Source organism: Tenrec ecaudatus, chromosome 2, assembly GCF_050624435.1.
Source record: "Tenrec ecaudatus isolate mTenEca1 chromosome 2, mTenEca1.hap1, whole genome shotgun sequence".
Classification (NCBI taxonomy): Eukaryota; Metazoa; Chordata; class Mammalia; order Afrosoricida; family Tenrecidae; genus Tenrec; species Tenrec ecaudatus.
In genome coordinates, this window is record NC_134531.1 from 102,260,794 (window position 1) to 102,267,955 (window position 7,162).

General features: G+C 40.0%; 1 pseudogene; it reads left to right on the forward strand.

The window, feature by feature from the left end:
• The first annotated feature begins 5,710 nt into the window (after positions 1-5,710).
• Positions 5,711-6,115, forward strand: LOC142440920 (protein S100-A10 pseudogene; annotated as a pseudogene).
• The last annotated feature ends 1,047 nt before the right edge of the window (positions 6,116-7,162 follow it).

Here is a 7,162-nt window from a genome sequence, read left to right on the forward strand (position 1 = left end):
TGTGTGTGTGTGTGGGGAATATTAAAGAATTAGAGGGCAGTTATGTGTTTCATCAGTGTTATATAACAGCCTGGATATGTCATCCCTTCCATGTGGCCCTTCTGTGAGGGACGGTCCAATTATTTTACAGGTGGAGTTTGGGTCTTCACTTTGTCTACGCTCCTTCACATTAATTTGATTGCTTGTTTTTGAACTTTCAATACATATTCCCATTGACACCTCAGGATCACACAGGCTGATGTGAGGGCTTTGTTTTTATTTTCTTTTTTCATTTTTGTTTTCTTCTCTCTAAAGTAGAAACATGGTGGGACAGTTAGGTTTTGTGTCATCTTGTCTGGGTCAGAATTCTCAATAGTTTGACTGCTAAAACCTAGTAATCCCTCATGATGTTACATAACACAATGTATTCAACTCTACAATAGGATTTGCTACGAGCAACCCATTTGTTGTAAAAATATTAGGGTATAGTGCAACCCACTTACTCAGGTCACAATTCTGAAATAATTGAAAGAAGTCTCCTCCTGGGTTTGACCTAATTCCTATGAAACTAAACCCTATGCAAAGCTTGTTTGATTTTTGTTGGATCTAGATCTGGATCCTGCATCTAGATGATCAACCTCTGGTTCTTTGGATTTGATCTGAAGGATCACCATATTACCTGCCCACCCATCATCAACAACCTGCCATCTGACTTACTCTCTTTGGCTTGATCCACCTCTGCATCTACCAGTCTGTGGTCTTCGTGTTTCATCTTTGTTTCCTGGTTGGTCTTCCTAGTTCCTAATTTGTCATCCCCAACAGTTACACGAGTCAGGAAAACCCAGACTAAAATTACCCATTTCTACAATTGTGAAAACAGTTTTCTTGATATAAATTTATATCACTACTTTTGCTTCTCTAGAGAACCAACCCTAACACAATGAAGTACTTAAAATTGTCCTTACTGTCATTGATCCATTTTCCACTCGCAGCCGCCCTATAAGAAGTAGTAGAAGTATCCTTTTGAGTCCCCAAGATTGTAAATCTTCACAGGAACAGAAGGCTCACCTTTCTCCCTCTGCGTGGCTGTTGGTTGCAAATTGCTGGCCTTTTGGATAGCAGCCCAGCTCCATATCCCACTGTGGTGATTACATCATCTCCTATCAACTAGCAGTGTGGGAGTGGTGGTGAGGCTGTCAGTCAGGTCACAGCCTGATGGTGCCTCCTTGTGGGCATCACCTCCTCATAGGAGGGTCCTAGGAACCTCCCCTCTCTCCGTTTCAGCTTCCTGCTATCCCCTCACTGGGAAAACTCTGCTATTGGATCCACACAATTCTGCAACCATCCACCTGTGATCTTCCTACATTTTGCAGCATTGCATGTGGCTGCATGAGTCTCAAGAAAGATTTATAGACTAGTATTGGACTTATGGACCAGTATCAAAATTATGGACATGTTCTGGACTGGGCTGGGGTATTTGCTTGATATAAAGCTCTCACACAAACATGCGTGTCACTGAATTTCTCCAGTAAACCCAACTGAACATACACACACTAAGCCACCAGGGTTCCTGGAACAACAGCACAGTAAAGTCAAGACTCATAACCAGGATTTCCAAATGTCTGCCGAATTATGAAGCTAGCTCTAAGTCATGCAGTGGTTCAACGTTCTGCGAACCATTTGCGATCAGGCCTTGCTTTGTAACATTATGTCAGCCATCATTTTCTAAATCACTAACACTGTTGTCTCTCTGGCATAAAATTGCCAGGTAGAGCAGGTGAGCCACTGTTATGGGTGTTCTGATATCGTTTATAATTTTTCCATAAAGTTATTTCATAGTCTTATTGCTGGTAAGCCTGCCGATGGGGAGAGGGAACCATATCTTATGGTTCTAGGGTGGAGTCCTCCTCAGTAAATGTTCAGTGGATGATTAGCTTGCTTTTCATACAACTTCATTACTGTGCTTTTTCCAGGAGTTCGCGCGTTCTTGAAGAAAAAATATGGATAATGCTCTCTTCACCTTTTCACTTTTTCATCCTCTTCACCCTCTACACCTTTCCCGTCATCACTTTAGGGCACACAACGGGTTCTAGGCAGTAATTAAGGTCAGGTGTGCTGTTTCTGACCTTTTTTCAAATTTTGTATTGATTTAAATATTTTTGCCTTTCCACATGCTTTTATTTTTCTCTTTTTTTTCATCAATTAGTTTTTAAGTTCCTGAGGAGAGCAACTCTACTTACAATCATTTATATAAAAGCCCTGATTGCTGTAAAAAGAATACTTGATAGAGGAAATTTTTATTTTATTTATTTTTTCTAATTTAAAATCATTTTATTGGGGGCTCATACAGCTCTTTACTATCCATGCACCCATCCATTGTGTCAAGCATATTTGTACATCTGTTGTCTATATATATTTTCTCTTTTATAATTTTTAATCTTTTTATTGGGGCTCATACAACTCTCATCGCAATCCACACACACATCAATTGTGTAAAGCACACTTATACATTCGCTGTCCCATCATTCTCAAAACTCTCGCGGTCTGCTTGGACTCCTGGAAAATCGCCTTACATAATGCATTCCATGACTAGACCAAAGTAGTTTGAGAATAAATATTAACACAACTGAAATATTATTTAATAGCAAGTATGCATTTACCGTATATACTCGAGGATAAGCTGAGTTTTTCAGCACATTTTAAATGCAGTTATTGTGGTAAAATTAGGTGCCAAGGGGGATATTCAGGTTGGCTTATACTCAAGTATATATGGTAAAAGATTTCTATGTTCTCAGGGTTTTTTTTTGTTTTTTTGTATTTTAAAGTAACTTTGGAACTTTTATTTTGAAGTAACCATACAGATATTTATATGCCAGTACTAGGTGTAATAATGGTCATTTTTGGTGATATGTACTAGTCTGTGAACAACGTTATATAAGAAGAATGAGCAGGTGGTCTGGGGGAGTTGAGCGAGAGTACTATTCCCTAGTTATAAAAAAATGAAGTGACCCTCTTTTTGTTCATTTAAAATGGTTTTTGAATTTCATGTTCTGAAGACGTTTTGTTACATTGCAAATTTTAATGTATTTAATAAATGCAACATGCAGATTAAGTGCAGTGTACACTGAGTATTTAAATTAAAATGTACATTTCATAAATACAAAAATGGTCATTTTTTTAACTAGAGGAAATTTATGTGCTTCATAGAGAAGACAACATGGCTAATTTTTAAAATTCTTTTAGTTCTTATTTTCTGAACTTTAAAAGGTTCTAATCATTTGTGCCAATGATAGTAAAAAATAGTCATTCAGTATGTAAAAATTAATGAAGAATAATATTTAAAATGTCACTATAGCTAACTGTCTAGAGATAAATATCTACAAAATGGGAAATATTTACTAGACAATTTCAAGAATTGGCAAAAAGTCAAAATAGAACTACATCAACTGAATAATCCTGGTGATTACTGTATGATTTAACTACAAATCTTTCCAGTAATATGCTATTAGAAAATAATCTGGAAAAATTAATAAAAGTTTATGAACCATGATGATGAGAAAAGCATACTTTTTAAAATACTAAACAGCCAGAAATAACCATCCTCAAGCAAAATTGCACCTTTACTTTATTAGTAAAATACAATGCTGCCACCTGCTGGTAAAATTAAAAACTGCAAATCTGAAAAGACAAAAAACCAAAGGAACTCTCTTTCACTGAATTCTGAGGTAGAGCCACCATCCCAAACTGGTAGAACTGCCCATGAAAGTCCCCTTTCTCCTGCGAAGTGGCTGCGGGTTTCAAACTGCTGACCTTGTGGTTACTTTCCCAATGCACAATCACTATCTCAGAGGGCTCCTCAAACGAAAAATGATTTAAATTTACTTTCCCCTGACTGCAACCAGTACCTCATTAAGTGTACAACTTTGAACTTGCTTTATACTTGTAGTCTTATAACATAAGATTTTGCATTTTAAAATGTTTAATAATTCCTAAAATTGAACATTTCGTTTTGCTTTCATCAATTTAGGTCGACTGGGCACATTTATGGGGAAGGAAGCATTCGCTTTAGTCACAGACAACCTAGGTGGAAGTTCTACCTCTGCCGTTGACTGGTTTTGTGGCTCTGGTAATTCTCTCTCTCTGGCTTTAGTTGTTCAACATACAGAGTAATTAATTAATGGGGTTGTTATTAATAGGTGCCATCAAGCCGATTTTCTGTTCATAGAAATAAAAATGTCGGAGCAGAGCTGTGTCACCGGGCTTCTAAGCGGTACTCTTCACAAGAATGATTGCTAGATCTTTGGTTCCAATGAGATTCTGGTGGGTTTGAATAATCAGTCTGGAAGTCAACAGCCAGACACTTAGCTCCTGTGCCGCCAGAGGCTTTTTAAATCAGGTCATAGGGGCTACGAAATGCATAATACAACCAATAAAGGATCCCCTGGTGGTGCGGTGGTTAAGCACTCAGCTACTAAGCGAAAGATGGGTGGGTCAAACTCACCTGCTACTCCTCACTGAAGCAATGATGGCAATCTACATTAGTGAAGGGTCTTGGCCTTGGGGCTTTCCAGGAGCTGCAATCAGCCCACTAGCAGTGCCCTGGAGGGTGGTAAATTGCCTAGTAGACAGCAATGAAGCCCCTGGGTCACACCAATGACTACTACTCAATCCACCCAGAGGTGACTTGCAAGAAAAATAAGCTGGGTAACAAATTTCCCAAAGATAAGTAAGGCTTCCTCACCACCACCACCACCACCACCACCACTATCACGACCCTAATACTGCCTGCCTTTCACTGTGCGCTAGACTGCACTGGTACAGCTAAGACAGAGCTCATGACACACGGAATCAGGAACAGGAATGTGAGTAGAGATACCAGGAGGGCAGAGGAATGTGGGGAGAGGATGGGAGGAAGGGGAAACTGGTCCCCATGATCCACACATAACCACATGCCCCTCCCCGAGGGAGGAACAACAGAAACTGTGACCGCAGTCAGTGTAAAGGCATGAAAAATAATTTATAAATTATCAACAGTGATGGAGGGAAGGGAAAAATGAGGAGCTGATACCAAGAGCTCAAGTAAAAAGAAAATGTTTTGAGAATGATGAGGTAACAAATGTACGATTATGCTTGGCACGATGGCTGGCTGGATGGATTGTGATAACTATGGATTAGGTACAAGGCCCCAATAAAATTATTTTTATTTAAAAAGAAGAAAAGAGTGCACACAGACACACACACAAAGTTGGGAAGGTCTGAGGACAAAGCTCATTTTTGAGCTGATCCTGACTCACAGCAGCCCAGGATGAGCTGGTTTGTCCTGCTGTAATAAAGCTCTCTGTATCTTACGCTGCAAAAAAAAAAAAAAAAAGCTATGAAAATAATATAATTTATCAAGGGGCCATGAAGGAAGGGGGAGGGAAAGGATCTGGCACCAAGGGCTCAATAGAAAATAAATGTCTAGAAAATAATGATGGTAACATATGTACAAATGTGCTCGATACAATTGATGTGTGGATTGTTACAAAAGCTGTAAGAGCCCTGAATAAAATGTGTTGTTGTTGTTTTTAAAGTTAGTCATGGGAAATCTGAGAAATCATAGTTAAGTTCGAGAAGGAGCGATTCCCTGGACCTGTAGGTGCCCAGGGAAGAGGCGCTTCCAGCGCAGCTGGGCCAGGGCCAGCGCGCCCCACCCGCAGGTCACAGGCTCCTCTGGCTTTCTAAAAGCAAACCCGAGAGGAAGGGCACGGCCCGGGGTGGGGATGGGCGCCCTGGAATCTGCCACTCGGAACGTTCCTACTGCCAGGGACGTGGACGACCTCGCCAAAATGCCGTCTCAAATGGAACCTGCCATGGCAACAATGATGTTCACGTTCCACAAATTTGCTGGGGACAAATGCTACTTAACGAAGGAGGACCTGCGGGTGCTCATGGAGAAGGAGTTCCCTGGATTTCTGGAAAACCAAAAAGACCCTCTGGCCGTGGACAAAATAATGAAGGACCTGGACCAGTGCCGAGATGGTAAAGTGGGCTTCCAGAGCTTCTTTTCCCTCATCGCCGGCTCACCATCGCCTGCAACGACTATTTCGTCATGCACATGAAGCAGAAGGGAAGGAAGTAAGACGAGGCAGACTGGAAGAATCGCTCCCACCCTGACCAGAGGGATCCCAAAGATTTGCTTTAGGGATCTGTCCCCCATCTTCTCCCCCATCAGGATTGCATGAGCGGGCTGGGGCCCTTTAGGATAACATGTACAAATCAAAGCCAAGTCCCATCTGATAAGTAGAGAAAGGAAAGTCAATTCCATGCCAGATAAGCTTTTGATTTTTACATTGTTTGCGTCCTCTTGCCTACAATAAACAAATTCTTTTTTTAATACCTAAAAAAAAAATCATAGTTAAGTTCAAAACCATGGGGTTGCCATGAATCAGAATGTAATCAACAGCAATTAGTCTTTGTTTGTTTGCTTGCTTAAGATATTTCTCTAGGACGTAATCAATAATGGGTAGAATAAAATATATCTGGATCTCTGAACCATTTCAGTTAAGTTTTGTGCGTAGTGTGAGTTGGAAGTCCAATTTGCACTTTATATCAGAAAAATACCTTCATAGAGTATTTTTTATTTACCCTAATTATTTTTCCTGGTTTTCTTTCTTTGTTGGTGTGAATTAGAATTAAGATATAATGAAATGTTCTTTCAGCCTGAAGAATACACATGGAGTATTTTTAGAAAGGTCGATATGCTAGCATAAATTATTTCCATTTGTCTTTTATTTATGAATGCTTATCTTGTTCTTAGGTGTCTTCAAGTCCGCTCTGATTCATAGACACTCTATTGTGGTAGTTAGATAGATTTATGTCAACTTGCTGCATGAAAGTGCAGGGGTAATAACCAACCTGTCAATCAGGTCACAACCTGATGTGGCCTCCTTGTTAGCAGGGTCTTCTTATAAGGATGGCTGTGTCAAGCACATTTGTACATTTGCTGCCATCATCATTCTCAAAACATTTGTGTTCTACTTGAGCCCTTGGTATCAGCTTCTCATTTTTTCCCTCCCTCCCTCATGAACACTTAATAATTTATAAATTATTATTATTATTATTATGTCATGTCTTACACTCTCTGTTGTCTCACTTCACCCACCTTTCTGCCATCCGTCCTCCATGGAGGGGGCCATATGCA